The sequence below is a fragment of the Mastomys coucha genome, unplaced genomic scaffold (genome assembly GCF_008632895.1).
Source record: "Mastomys coucha isolate ucsf_1 unplaced genomic scaffold, UCSF_Mcou_1 pScaffold17, whole genome shotgun sequence".
NCBI classification, from domain to species: domain Eukaryota; kingdom Metazoa; phylum Chordata; class Mammalia; order Rodentia; family Muridae; genus Mastomys; species Mastomys coucha.
In genome coordinates this window covers 23097743-23110536 of record NW_022196899.1, presented here as the reverse complement: position 1 = coordinate 23110536, position 12794 = coordinate 23097743, and positions in this window count along the sequence as shown.

The window sequence follows — 12794 nt, the reverse complement described above, 5'->3', positions numbered from 1 at the left end:
TGACATGCTATCTTGTAACTCCTCAAGTGCCCTCTGACCCGACGCTACAGAGGCACAGAATTTCTCATGCTCCAGGCAAGAATGTATAACAAGCGCCATTAGCACGATTACCACGGCTTTGGCTGCGCTCTCTAACCATGAGGAAGGGTTGGAGGAATTAAAATCAAGCAGCATGCCTCTCAGAGCTCACTCTGTCCTGCAGTTCTGAAACCTAACAGCTGTTGTAAGGCTCTCCTGGCATCCCGGGTTTTCGGCACCAGCTGTAGCCCGCGTGGTCCTCTCGTCGGGAAGAAGACACGCGGACACTAGGTTCCTTCTGCAGCAACTGTTTATTTGTTTCCATCCATAGTGAAAAAAGGGGGTCGAACCCAAAATCCGCACTGCTTATATACACCACAGTGCAGGGTATCTGCCCACAGCGTGGTGTGTCTGCTCATGATTGGCTGTTCGCTCATTACCCTACATAACGCCCCGGGATGGGCTGTGACATGGCGTCTTTCCACTCAACGCACATGCGCCAACAGTACTCTATGCACATGCGCAAACAGTTGTCCACTAGGAGTTAACAGCGGAAGTAGGCGCCATCTTGCCATGGCGAATGCCTCTTAAGATTCACGGCTCCCCACAGTGTACCACATAATGGTCTTGAAATCTTGCTTCTCCTATCTCAGCCTCTCTATTAGTAGGATTGTTTATTTGATGTTTTTACAAAATACTATGGTTTTCAGAACAGCTTACATACTTCAAAATTATTTATATACCCAAAAGAAACATTGACAATTAACTTGGGTGGTAGTTTGTAAGAGAACAACAAAGAGTGAGACTGAATACTTTGCTTGATGTTTGTAACTATTGTATCAATTTTGAAGAGGACTTTATAAGTTACTCTTTCTCTGAGATGAATGCTTTTCAAAGTCATCACAACCAATGAACCAGATTCTTACCCTCACCTAATGTCTGTGCCACCTCCAAGCAGAACCATTGTTCATTGAAACAGTTGGTGAATGACTTCATGGATAGACCATCTTAATACACCATTTCTTGCCCCCCCCCCGCCTTTTGTTTTTTTTTTTCAAGACAGGGTTTCTCTGTGTAGCCCTGGCTGTCCTGGAACTCACTCTGTAGACCAGGGTGGCCTCGAACTCAGAAATCTGCCTGCCTCTCTGTCTCCCAAGTGCTGGGATTAAAAGCCTGCGCCACCACCGCCCGGCACACACCATTTTTTAAATGAATGTAACCTGTTCTCTGTGGCTGAGAATGAAGACAAGCACTCAAGTCAAATAGCTTTGACCATAGCAGGAAGTCTGTATCCAAACATCATGCCTACAATCCATTCTTTGACACAGCGTAACTGTCAACTCTTAGCTTAACTACTATGGAGGTAAAATCCTTTGGTGATGTGAGGTTCCTTGAAGTGCAGCCTTATTACAATGAACTCCAATGTCTAAAAATTGTTCTTATTTTGAGCTTGTACCACAGTAAGAGCCAAGATTTTAAGCTCTACTAAAAACAACACAAACAATAAACAAAAAGACTTTATTTTTGTTCATTAAAAAATACTAGCAGTGATTTATTATTTTAAAATATACAGTTAATATGTTTGGAGTTACTTGAAATTTATACTGAGAAAAATATTTATTTTCAGTATTGCTATAGACAAGCATCTACATAAGACTGTTTAATTGATTGTTGTTTTATATCAAACAACTTGTATAACACTCATTTTTTTTAGCTTTTTTTATTAGATATTTTCTTTATTTACATGTCATATGATTTTTCTTTTCCCAGTTTCCCCTCTCAGAAACAAACAAACAAACAAACAAAAACAACAAGAACAAACCCCTGTTGGCTCCCCCCTCCTCATGCTTGCCACCCCACCCTCTCCCACTTATTGGCCCTGGCATTCCCCTACACTGGGGCACAGAACCTTCACAGGACCAAGGGCCTCTCCTCCCATTGATGATTGATTTTGCAATCCTTTACTATACACATGCTGCCAGAACAATCAGTCCTACCATGCATACTCCTTGGTTGGTAGTTGAGTCCCTGGGAGCTCTGAGGGTACTAGTTATTTAATATTGTTGTTCATCCTAGGGAGCTGCAAACCTTTCAGCTCCATTGGTCCTTTCTCTAACTCTATGAACATTGTGGAGCATGTGTCCTTATTACATGTTGGAGCATTTTCTGGGTATATGCCCAGGAGTGGTATAGCTGGGTCCTCCTATGCCCAATTTCCGGAGGAACCGCCATACTGATTTCCAGAGTGGTTGTACCAGCTTGCAGTCCCACCAGCAATGAAGTAGTGTATAACACTCATTTTTATTGTTACAATATTCTATGAATTTTAAAGAATATGACAAAATTAAAAAAAAAGAAAGGTATTTCAGATACTGAAGGGGGTCTCTGGTGGGAGTTGGGGTACAAAAGGGAAAGAAGAATGTGATGTAATTCTATTTACTTAAAATATGTTTTTAAATGTTAACAAAGTCAGATAAATTGAAATTATGTATCTTTTCTCATTATAATGCAATAAAACTTAAATCAATAAAAAATGTAGAAATTTTAAAAAGCATATTCTGGACTTTCAGCATTAATTTGATTACCTAAAACTGAAAGTCAAGATAACAACTACATACAAAAGTATTTTAGCAATTCTGGTCTGTCCTGGTACAAAGTAAATTGAATAGATCCCTGCTTGTTTGTTTTTTTTTTTTTAAAGATTTATTTATTTTATGTATGTGAGTACACTGTCACTGTCTTCAGACACACCAGAAGAGGGCATCAGATCTTATTACAGATAGTTGTAACCTACCATGTGTTGCTGGGAATTGAACTCAGGACCACTGGGAGAGCAGACAGTGCTCTTAACCACTGAGCCATCTCTCCAGCCCCTAGATCCCTGCTTGTAACTACGGAGTATACCATCCTTCAAATTACTAGTTCCCAGAAAGAAGGTATATGGGGAGAAACTGTCATTTGGCTGATGCAAACATCAAGATCTCAAGTCCCTTTCCTTAAGAATTACAAAAAGATATGGGGCTAGAGAAATGGCTCAGCAGTTAAGAGCATTTATTGCTCTTGAAGAGGATCTAAGTTTTGGTTCCCAACACCACTGGGTGGCTCATAACTGCCTATAACTCCAGATCCAGGGCATCTGATGCCCTCTGCTGGCCTCCAGGGGTACGTGCACTCACCACCATACACACATATACACATAATTAGAAGTAAACGCCTTAAAAAGAGTTATATGACAGTACATATTACTTTTACCTATCTGTTTCCCCTAAGGCATAACATTTCAAATGCATTAGGTTTTCATTTACAGGAGGAAAGAAGGAAAGAAAGAAAGAAAGAAAGAAAGAAAGAAAGAAAGAAAGAAAGAAAAGAAAAAAGGAAGGAAAGAAAATGGAGCAACAGAAGGCAGAATCTTCATATGCTTGTTAGAATATAAGGCACAGAGCTGGAGAAATGATCTTTAAGAGTGAGATTCAATTCCTGGCATCCACATGGTGGCTCACAAGCATCTATAACTCCATTTTCAGGGATTCTAAACCTCTCTCGTGGCTTTCACAGGTCCTTGGGCACACTTGTGGTGCATGCAGACAAAACACCCATACACATAAAAATAAATTCTATAAAAAGAATATAAGAAATTCTATTTTAACATTTTCCTAAATAGATCCTTCAGGGAAACACATGAATGACTAATAACTTAATGTGAGGGTAGATTCATAATTACCAATTATAACAGGTCTACAGCAAATTATTTAGATAACGTGTGGTTTTCTGTGCGGTTCCTCTTCACTCCTGAGATGACATCACTAGACAGCCAGTGAACATCAGCACCTAGGCAGAAGTCAAGGACAGTGGAAGGTGACAATGCTAATCTTCACATGACAGCCGGCTCTAGACTCCTGGTTCTCTCAGTCCCCACGTCTCTTAAGAACTCTGGACCAGTTGATCCTCTCCCATCTGTCTTCCCATATTACTATAGGTGTTTAGTTTGCACAGAACACAAGTTCTAGATTCTGCTCACCTATGAGGGCCAGTCGGCCTTTCTTTTCAAAGATGTTTCTGTGACTGCTCTTTTCCAAACCTTGCCTCTTCTCTTAAGTTGCTGAGTGGGGAGTAGGTTGGGAGGGTGATCTCCACAGGCCTCCATTCTCAGGTCGGTTTGCACTGGGGGGAAGTCAAGCAAAAGGGACTCACTCCTGGACTCTAGGATTTTAGCACAGTGAAGTGTATCTTTAGCCAAACCTAGGGGAATCTCTTAAGATGGTTCTCTTTAAATTCCAGAAAGGGTCGCACAGACTATAGAGCCTTGGGCAACACTGAAAGCATCCCCACAGAATTATTTCTGTTTTCTAAAAAAAAAAAAAAAAAATGAGTAAAGTACCAGAGGCTATTTCTATCATTTTTGATTCCCCCACCAGTTCTTACTCAGCTGAGCCAGATGACAAGTGGGAAAAAAAAGAAAAAAGAAAAACTATCAAAAGTGCATGGTCAGGAAAGTGCACATTACGGGAGGATACAGTGAGCTCTGTGATTTCCAATGTCTCCCTAGGTGGGGACCATCACCCTAAAAGACAGTGGCATTGGGTACATGCCACATCGTCCTCTGAGTAGCACACCAGAAGGTGCAAACCCTTGCTTCATTCCCCAGGCTGCCTTTAGACGTCTCCATCTGATTAAAAGCCTGAGTCAGATATCAGAAGACTGCCCATATAGGGAGCAGGGGTCCATTTTCTTATCTTTGTTGAGCAAGAACAATCTCAAAAGTGCTAGAAGCAAATTTCCCATCCTGGCTCCTGGTAACTGCCTAGTAACACAGCTTCTCCAGCAGGGTCACTGGGTTGAACTCACACCCCAGCTCAGCCTTTTCCTCAGGGCCTGGCAGTCATCAAGCAGGCCCAGCCTGCTCCTCCAACCTCTACATGGTTCTGAAAGTATCTGATTCCTTTAATCACAACTCTTTCTTATTATATTCATACATTAGCTTCTCTTTCTTTACTGAACCTTGACTCATATGGAATAAAAACTCACAAAGCAAAAGAAATCTACATGTAAATGAAAATACCATTAAGTTTTTTATTCCAAACAACAAAACAATTACTACTTCAATTTCAGCCAAGAGCATAGAACGATTCTATGAATGTTCTGAATCTCAGCATAAAATGTGTTTATTACAGTTGTTCATTAGTTTATTTACTCACTTTATATACTCCAGTTGTTGGGGGACCTGCATGAAGACCAAGCTGCACATCGGCTACATACCTGCAGAGTTGAGGTGGTTAGGGTCCAGCCCATGCTTGCTCTTTGGTTACTAATTCAGTCTCAGAGGCCACAACAGCACAGGTTAGTTGACTCTGTAGGTCTTCTTATGGAGTCCCTATTGCCTTTGCGTCCCTCAGTCCTTCCCCCCAGTCTTCTACAAGACTCTGCAAACTCGGCCTAAACGTGGCTGTGGGCTCGGCATCTGTTCCCCCTGGCTGCTGGGTGGAGCTTCCAGAGGACAGTTATGCTAGTTATTACAATTTTTCAATGGTAGATCTCATCGTATTATTGTTTGGTTTTATGGGGTTTTTGATTTTTTGGGGGGTTTTTTGTTTTTGTTTTTGTCATTTTTGTTTGTTTTTTTTTTGTGACAGGGTTTCTGTGTGGGCCTGGCTGCCCTGGAATCCATTATGTAGACTAGGCTGGCTTTGATCTCAGAGGTTTACCTGCCTCTGTCTCCTTAGTGCTGAGATTAAAGGTGTGCACCACCATGCCTGAATATCATTTTTATTAGGAATTCAAAGAATTAACTCTTTTTAAATAATTAAAATTTCAAACAAAAATTGGCTTATTGTGATTTATATTATTTTTGTTTTGACAGCAGTACTAATCCATTACTTGATTAACAATATAGTTCAATTTTGGGTTTTTTTGCGGGGGAAAGTTGCTTCTCTGTTTTTTTTTGTTTTGTTTTGTTTTGTTTTGTTTTTCAAGACAGGGTTTCTCTTTGTAGCTCTGGCTGTCCTGGAACTTACTCTGTAGACCAGGCTGGCTTTGAACTCAGAAATCCGCCTGCCTCTGCTTTAATCCCAAGTGCTGGGATTAAAGGCGTGCGCCACCACTATCCTCTCTGTTGTTTTTATAAATCATTCTGACCAAAAGCAACTTGGGAAGAAAAAAGTTTATTTTACTCACAAGTTTCAGTCTCTCATCAAGGAAAGCCATGGCAGAAACTCAACACAACATGGAGACAGGCACTGGAGCAGGAGCAGAAGAGGAATTCTACTTACTGATTTGCTCAGCTTATGCTTCTCTCTCTCTCTCTCTCTCTCTCTCTCTCTCTCTCTCTCTCTCTCTCTCTCTCCCTCATGACAGAGTCTCACTATGTAACTCTGGCTGTCCTGGAACTTACCAGGATGGCCTCTAACTCCCAGAGATCCTCCAGCCACGGTCTCTACAGTGCTGGGGTTAAAGGTGTGAGCCACCATGCCCTATCTGCTTGCTTTCTTTTATGTCCCAGGACCACCTGCCCAGGGATGGCTCTGTGCACAGTAGGCTGGCAAATGACCCTTAGACAGACACTTACTGATTATAGAATCAGCCAATCTGATTCTATAATGAGGACCTTTGACAAAACAAAACAAAACAACCCTAGATTTGCAGAAGATTATATTAATCAATCACGAAAGGTTAACAGAAAAGAAGTGAGAGATCACCTTTCAGTTCCCAGCATACCCCACACCCAAAAGGAGGAAAACAGTACACTTAACAACTCCAAACAGTAATTACACTTGCAGATTTTATTCATCATTTTAACAAAGAATGATAGAATTGTGGAGAATGGCCAAAAAGGGAAAAAAAGCAACAAACAAACAAACAAACAAACAACAACAAAACCTACGGAGGTAGATACATACGGCTTTTGTTCATCCTTACTAAAGAGAGTTTGTGTAGACTCATCTCAGAGCTCCCTCCACCATCAGTTAGATAAGGGATACTTCCATTCCGTTACAGGGAAGGGGAGGGAAGCACTGTTTGTCCTGATCATACAGGCGGATAACAGAAAGTCAGAGAACTCTTCCAACGTCTGCTTCTTTTGGAATCACATCAGGTTAAAATACTCCTTGTACCAACATGGTACTGTTGGGGTGATATAGTCCCTCCACTTCTCATACAGCTAGCTGAGCATCCACATACCCACTTAGATATTCACTAGACCTCTCCACATCAGCACCACCTTCTCAACACCAAATACCTCATACCCATCCTTCCCATAGGAAACCTCTTCCTGTCATATCTTTCCCACTTTAGTAAGTTGCAAGCTCATTCTTCTAACCATGTCAAAAACCTTAGTCATATGTTTTACAAAGAGGGAGGTTACGCTAGCACAGCTCAGAGAAGCTATTGGATACATCCTACGAGAGTCGTTACTCCTTTAGGGTCACTCTGATTTTCCTCCTTCCCTCGTGTTCAGAACCTAGACCCCAAGCATTTTTTTACCACATCGGTAGCAGCCACACAACATAAGACCTCACCTCTCACGTGTTTGGTGCACTAACCTCTAAACTGAAGTTTCTTCCTCCAGTCCCTGCATCTGCTCCCATGCTCTACCTTCAATACAACCAGAATCATAGAAAAATATAGACCATGTCATCCCTCCACCATAACCCACAGTGACAAGTGGACTGACAGCCCCATTTTACCTAGAGTAAAACTCATATTAAAGCTGTCTTCAAAATCCTGTAAATCTAACTCCATCTCCCTCGCCCTTGATCCCTGACTACGCCCTTCTTTTGAATCTACTTCAGCCGCCTAACTCCTTATTATTGCTTAAATACAGCCTGACTCTGCCACTGTTTTGACAAGAACTGTTCGTTCTGCCTATAGTTACAGTTTCCTTAGACACTGCCTGGCCTTTCTCTTTCATGTCTTATCTGGTCAAAGACACAGCAGGACTGCTCTTTCAGTTTAACCCTACTCTCCTTCACTCGAAAACAGTTCTTTCACGCTTCTGCATTTCTCTTGTAAGGCTCTTAAGAAACTTCACGACTTGTTTCCTGTCTTTATCTGTTCTTCTCCCTAAAATATAAGTTCCGTGAGGGCAGGGATAGTCTTCCTGAGTAATCATTATATTCCTCAGTGCCTAGAAAAACACTGCAACCATCCCTTCATGAATTTAATTCATTAATAAATCTCATCTAAAACACTTGCATTAAAGTCTCTCGTAGTTTTGTTTTAGGGGGAAAAAATACACACACACACACACACACACACACACATGAATGGATGGCAATGCTACCATTTGGGAGGAAAATAGCAGCCAAACAGGAATGAGACTGCAAGGCCAGGACAAGAAGTGGTTCAGAGAGATTCCTCACTACCACCACCAACAGTGCTAACAGGCACTAAGCCATTTTATATGAGTAATAAATCAAAGAGGGATCCAGAACTTTAACTCTTAGGTTATATGTAGAAATATCGGCATTATTCATGCTGCTATCCACAGTAAGGAGCCATAGGGAGTGGTTACCAAGAGTATAAAAGATAGTACGGTGTGCAGAGAGGGTAGCTGAGGACAATTGGGAAGCCGTCACAGTAATTGTTCAGTGAGTAACCAAAACCTGATGAAGACAATGATAAGGAAGGGAAGAATTCCAAACATCTCAGTTGTATAATCAGCCGGCTGGTGAACAGCTGACAGAAAAGCATGGTTGGGATGCTTTCAAGGTTTCTAGCATGAACAAGTCAATATTGTAGTTAACAAAATTAAAGCTATGTAGTGAGAGATAAAGGTATTGCTGGGGAGATAGAGCCTTTTCTTCAGACCCCCACTAAAAATGAGTGCTCAGTATCCAAACCTCTATCATCTATATTTTGTCCTCATAAATTTTGCCCCATCAACATAATTCTTGTACTGTTTCATCTAAACTGACCCTTTAAATGCTTTTTAAAAATTGATTTCTACAACAGAAATATAACCATCACTTTTCAAAGACTATATTGTTGCCTGCAGAAGTCTTTGAACAAAGATTTGGTAATAAAGAAGAGGGGAGGGAAGATGGATTAAAGACATAGTGTATCATAAAGGCCAAGATGGAGAAGATATGGACAATGGATACTAAATATGACACCAGCCAAACAAAGACACTGAGCTTAAGAAGCGAAATGTGGATAGGAGAAAGAGAAAGGAAACCAAACTGTGGTCCAGAGGGAATGGCAAGGGGAACATGAGACAGTACATTAAATCATTAAACCTCTTCTGAAGGTAATAAGCTGTCGTTTGAGAGGGAGCTCATGACGGTTAATCTTGGTATTCTACTTGGCTGAATCTGGAATCAACTAAAAGGTAAGCCCCTGGACATCTGTCAGGGATTTCCTTCATCAGGTTATCTGAAATGGGAGGATCCATCCTACGTGTCAGTGGTACCTTTCTGTGGCAGCCCTTACAAAACAAGGTAGAAGGAAGCTTTTGCTCTTGCCTGCTTTCTGTCACTACCACTGTGAAGTTCATCTACCCTGTTGATGCTTCTGCTGCTGCAGCATTCCTTCAATGATATCAGGGTACAGATCATTCCAGGTTCCGATAGGTACCAAACTACTGTCCTATAAAAACAGTTTGGTGTCCCCTGGGTGGTGGTGCATGCCTTTACTTCCAGCACTTGGGAACAGAGGCAGGCAGAGTTCAAGGCCAGCCTGGTCTACAGAGCTGAGCTCCAGGACAGCTAAGGCTACACAGAGAAATACTGTCTCAAAAACCAAAACGAACAAAATAAAACAAAACCACCAACAACAACCACAAACAAACAACAAAAATAGTCTAGTGTCTTCTGAATAAAACAGTACAGAACAGAATCATCATTTGCTGGGGGTCCAGCCCCAGTGGGGTCTTCTTTCTTGTCAGTTCTCCTTGAGGTAGCAGAGCGGGAAGAGTGTCGGTGGATGGTAAGACTTTTGTCTTAAGACTTTGTAAGATATTTTAGGGTTGCTGTATAATAATTAAAAGTTTACTTATCTAACTCTAATTTACTTTGCTATAATAGGTGACCTGCCTTCTGTGTTCCTCTGAGGCCAGAAACTGCAGTCTCTGGCACTTAGCACCTTATTCTAAAACAGCAGATTAAGTTAAGGATTAATTGCTGGAGCTTTTTGCCCCTCCTTTGTCAGACTAGGGGGAAGTTTGGAGCAATAAACTTCTATTGAACCAGGAGAAGAGAATCTCACTGGCAGGAGGAAAAACTTTTACATAAGCAGATATGCAAAAACTCACATAAATTTACATCCAGATTCACATATGCACATTTATACATTTCCATTCAAACCAGTTGGGCCCAGCTTGTATGCATTCTCATAATTCCATACTTACACACACACACACACACCCATACTCACAAATACATTTGGAGCAAAAGACCAAGCACCAGTGCAGAAAGAACTCATTCATTCTGAATGAAAAATGAGCTCCAATGTTTATTGCATAGAGAAAGAAAAAACTTCTACCCTTTTAATGCTAAATGAATTAAACCTAAGTTTGTAAGAAGAAAGCTTTGTTCCTTTTAATAAAACTAATTCTGTCTTGTTAATAATTAAAGACTTGTTATGTCCCATGGTAAAGAGAAGCCTGCCTGCTCCTCCTGCTCTCTCTGTAGCTTCTTTCCTTTCCCTCTACATTCTGCTTATTGCTCTCTTAGGATTTTTGTGTTACCTTAGATTTTTCTAAGTTATTCCACTCTTCATTCTCCTTCTAATCTTGCTCTCTCCTCCTGCTCTGGTGTCACAGTAATGCTCTAACTCTCAAAGCCTTTTCTCCCAATGCTATGCCTTTACTTCTAAGTTCTTCTTGAGTTCAGTTCCGTCTAAAAAGTCCTCTTGTATCCTGACTAAAAAAAATTGTCCCTCACCGGGCGGTGGTGGCACATGCCTTTAATCCTGGCACTTGGGAGGCAGAGGCAGGCGGATTTCTGAGTTCAAGACCAGTCTGGTCTACAGAGTGAGTTCCAGAACAGCCAGAGCTATACAGAGAAACCCTGTCTCAAAAAACAAAAAAGAAAGAAAAAAAATTGTCCTCAGTTCAGTTCTAAAAAGTTCTGTTCAGAGCTGACTAAAAGTGTTCTGTCTAAAAAGTTCTCCTCAGCCTGATTCTGTCTCTTCTCTTTGTCTGCAGCACTTACACATCTTTTAGAATACAGGATCACATGGTAAAAAAGTTCATTACAAGTTTACACATAAATTCAAATCATAAATTGAAATAGAAGTTTTATAAGAGAATGTTTACATGCATATCCATTAGAAGTAATTACCTGGCTAAACATTCATCACCTGTCACAGCTCCACAGGTTCATGGAGAGTTGAAAAAAATGTAACTAAGTTATTAGTGAAGTTTTGTATAGATAAACCCAGTCAACATTTTATCTTCTGTCCTAGCACCTATAATAAATTGTAGTTCCCTTTTTATGCCCTTTGGTTAATGGTTTTACAACCTTTTGGAATGTGCTCTGAGTAGTAGAAGCAATTAACTGGTGACAGAGACTGGCAGAGTTCTTCTGCAGTGTTGACAGCTTAATACATACTGATATAATTTTAGGAATTCTTATAGGATCATCATTAAGAATTAAGTCGTCTATTTGTCTATATAGCATCCCTACAAGACAGTACATCTCTATAAATCTGCAACTGCAGAGATCTGGTCAAAAGGATAGGCTAATACCTAGTGATGGTTTTATATGTTTAATATTAACAGGAGAAACATATTAATAGTAGGAATCTTTCCTAAAATTATTTTCTCCTGGGCTTTGCCCATGGGAGCAAATCTGTTGTGGATTATGTTAATCTGAGGCAGGCGATCTCAGGAAGATCATCTGCTAGTCATTAGCTTAACCTGACCATCATTAGGGTAGGAAGAACTAGAGAAAACAAAAGATATTGTATGTTCAAAGTTTTGTGTTAATAGGTAAGAATTATAGTTCTCCCCTACCTCCTAACAGCTCAGAGCCAAATTACAGATCACAGTTGGAAGGAAAAGAAATGGCTCCCTTGAGAGTAGAATTGCATAGTTAAAATTAAAAAAAAAAAACACTCACCTTCAGCTATCTTACTTTATAAAAGATCAGGCATCAAACTAGTGCACTTTGCTTCAGTTACATATTATTACATCAGATAGAAGAAATAGAAAACTTTAAGGATTTTGAAAAAAAGTTTACAATGCAAAAGTGAAAAAAAAAGCCAGGCTACCAGATTCCATGTTTGGGAGGACAGAGAAGACATGTAAATTCAACATGAAGTGGATATAAAGGACAAAAGAAATGAAAATGATTAACTGACTCGAGGGGTGGAATTAAACTTTATTGATTCTATGTTTTCTGTATTTTTCCACCTTTCTACAGTCACAATGTCATCAGAACTTGTATCTACGCACTTTAAGTACCCATGTCTTTGGTCTAGAGCGTTCTAAAATAAGGGTCATATAGCAAGTCGGCAGACTAGAAGTGACCTGCAGTCCCGCATCCCAACTAGTCTTGCTCCTTTCCACCTTAGCTTCCCCGGGGCTCATCCAGACTTGTGAATTCTAAGGCTAGGTTACCAGGGGTCACGTGACGAGCGGACATTTCCCAAGCCTGTGAGAAGGAGCTGTGTAAGCCTCCGCACTCACTGAAGGAGCCAGCGCCTGACGCTGTTTTCCATCTTTTAAGGGGAACTTGGCAGAATTGGAGTGTCCTGCCACGGGGCCTGTCGGGGTAGGAGGCGCCGCAGGTGACGCGGTGGCCCCGGTGACTCCGAGGGGTGTGGCCCGCGGATCCGGATCG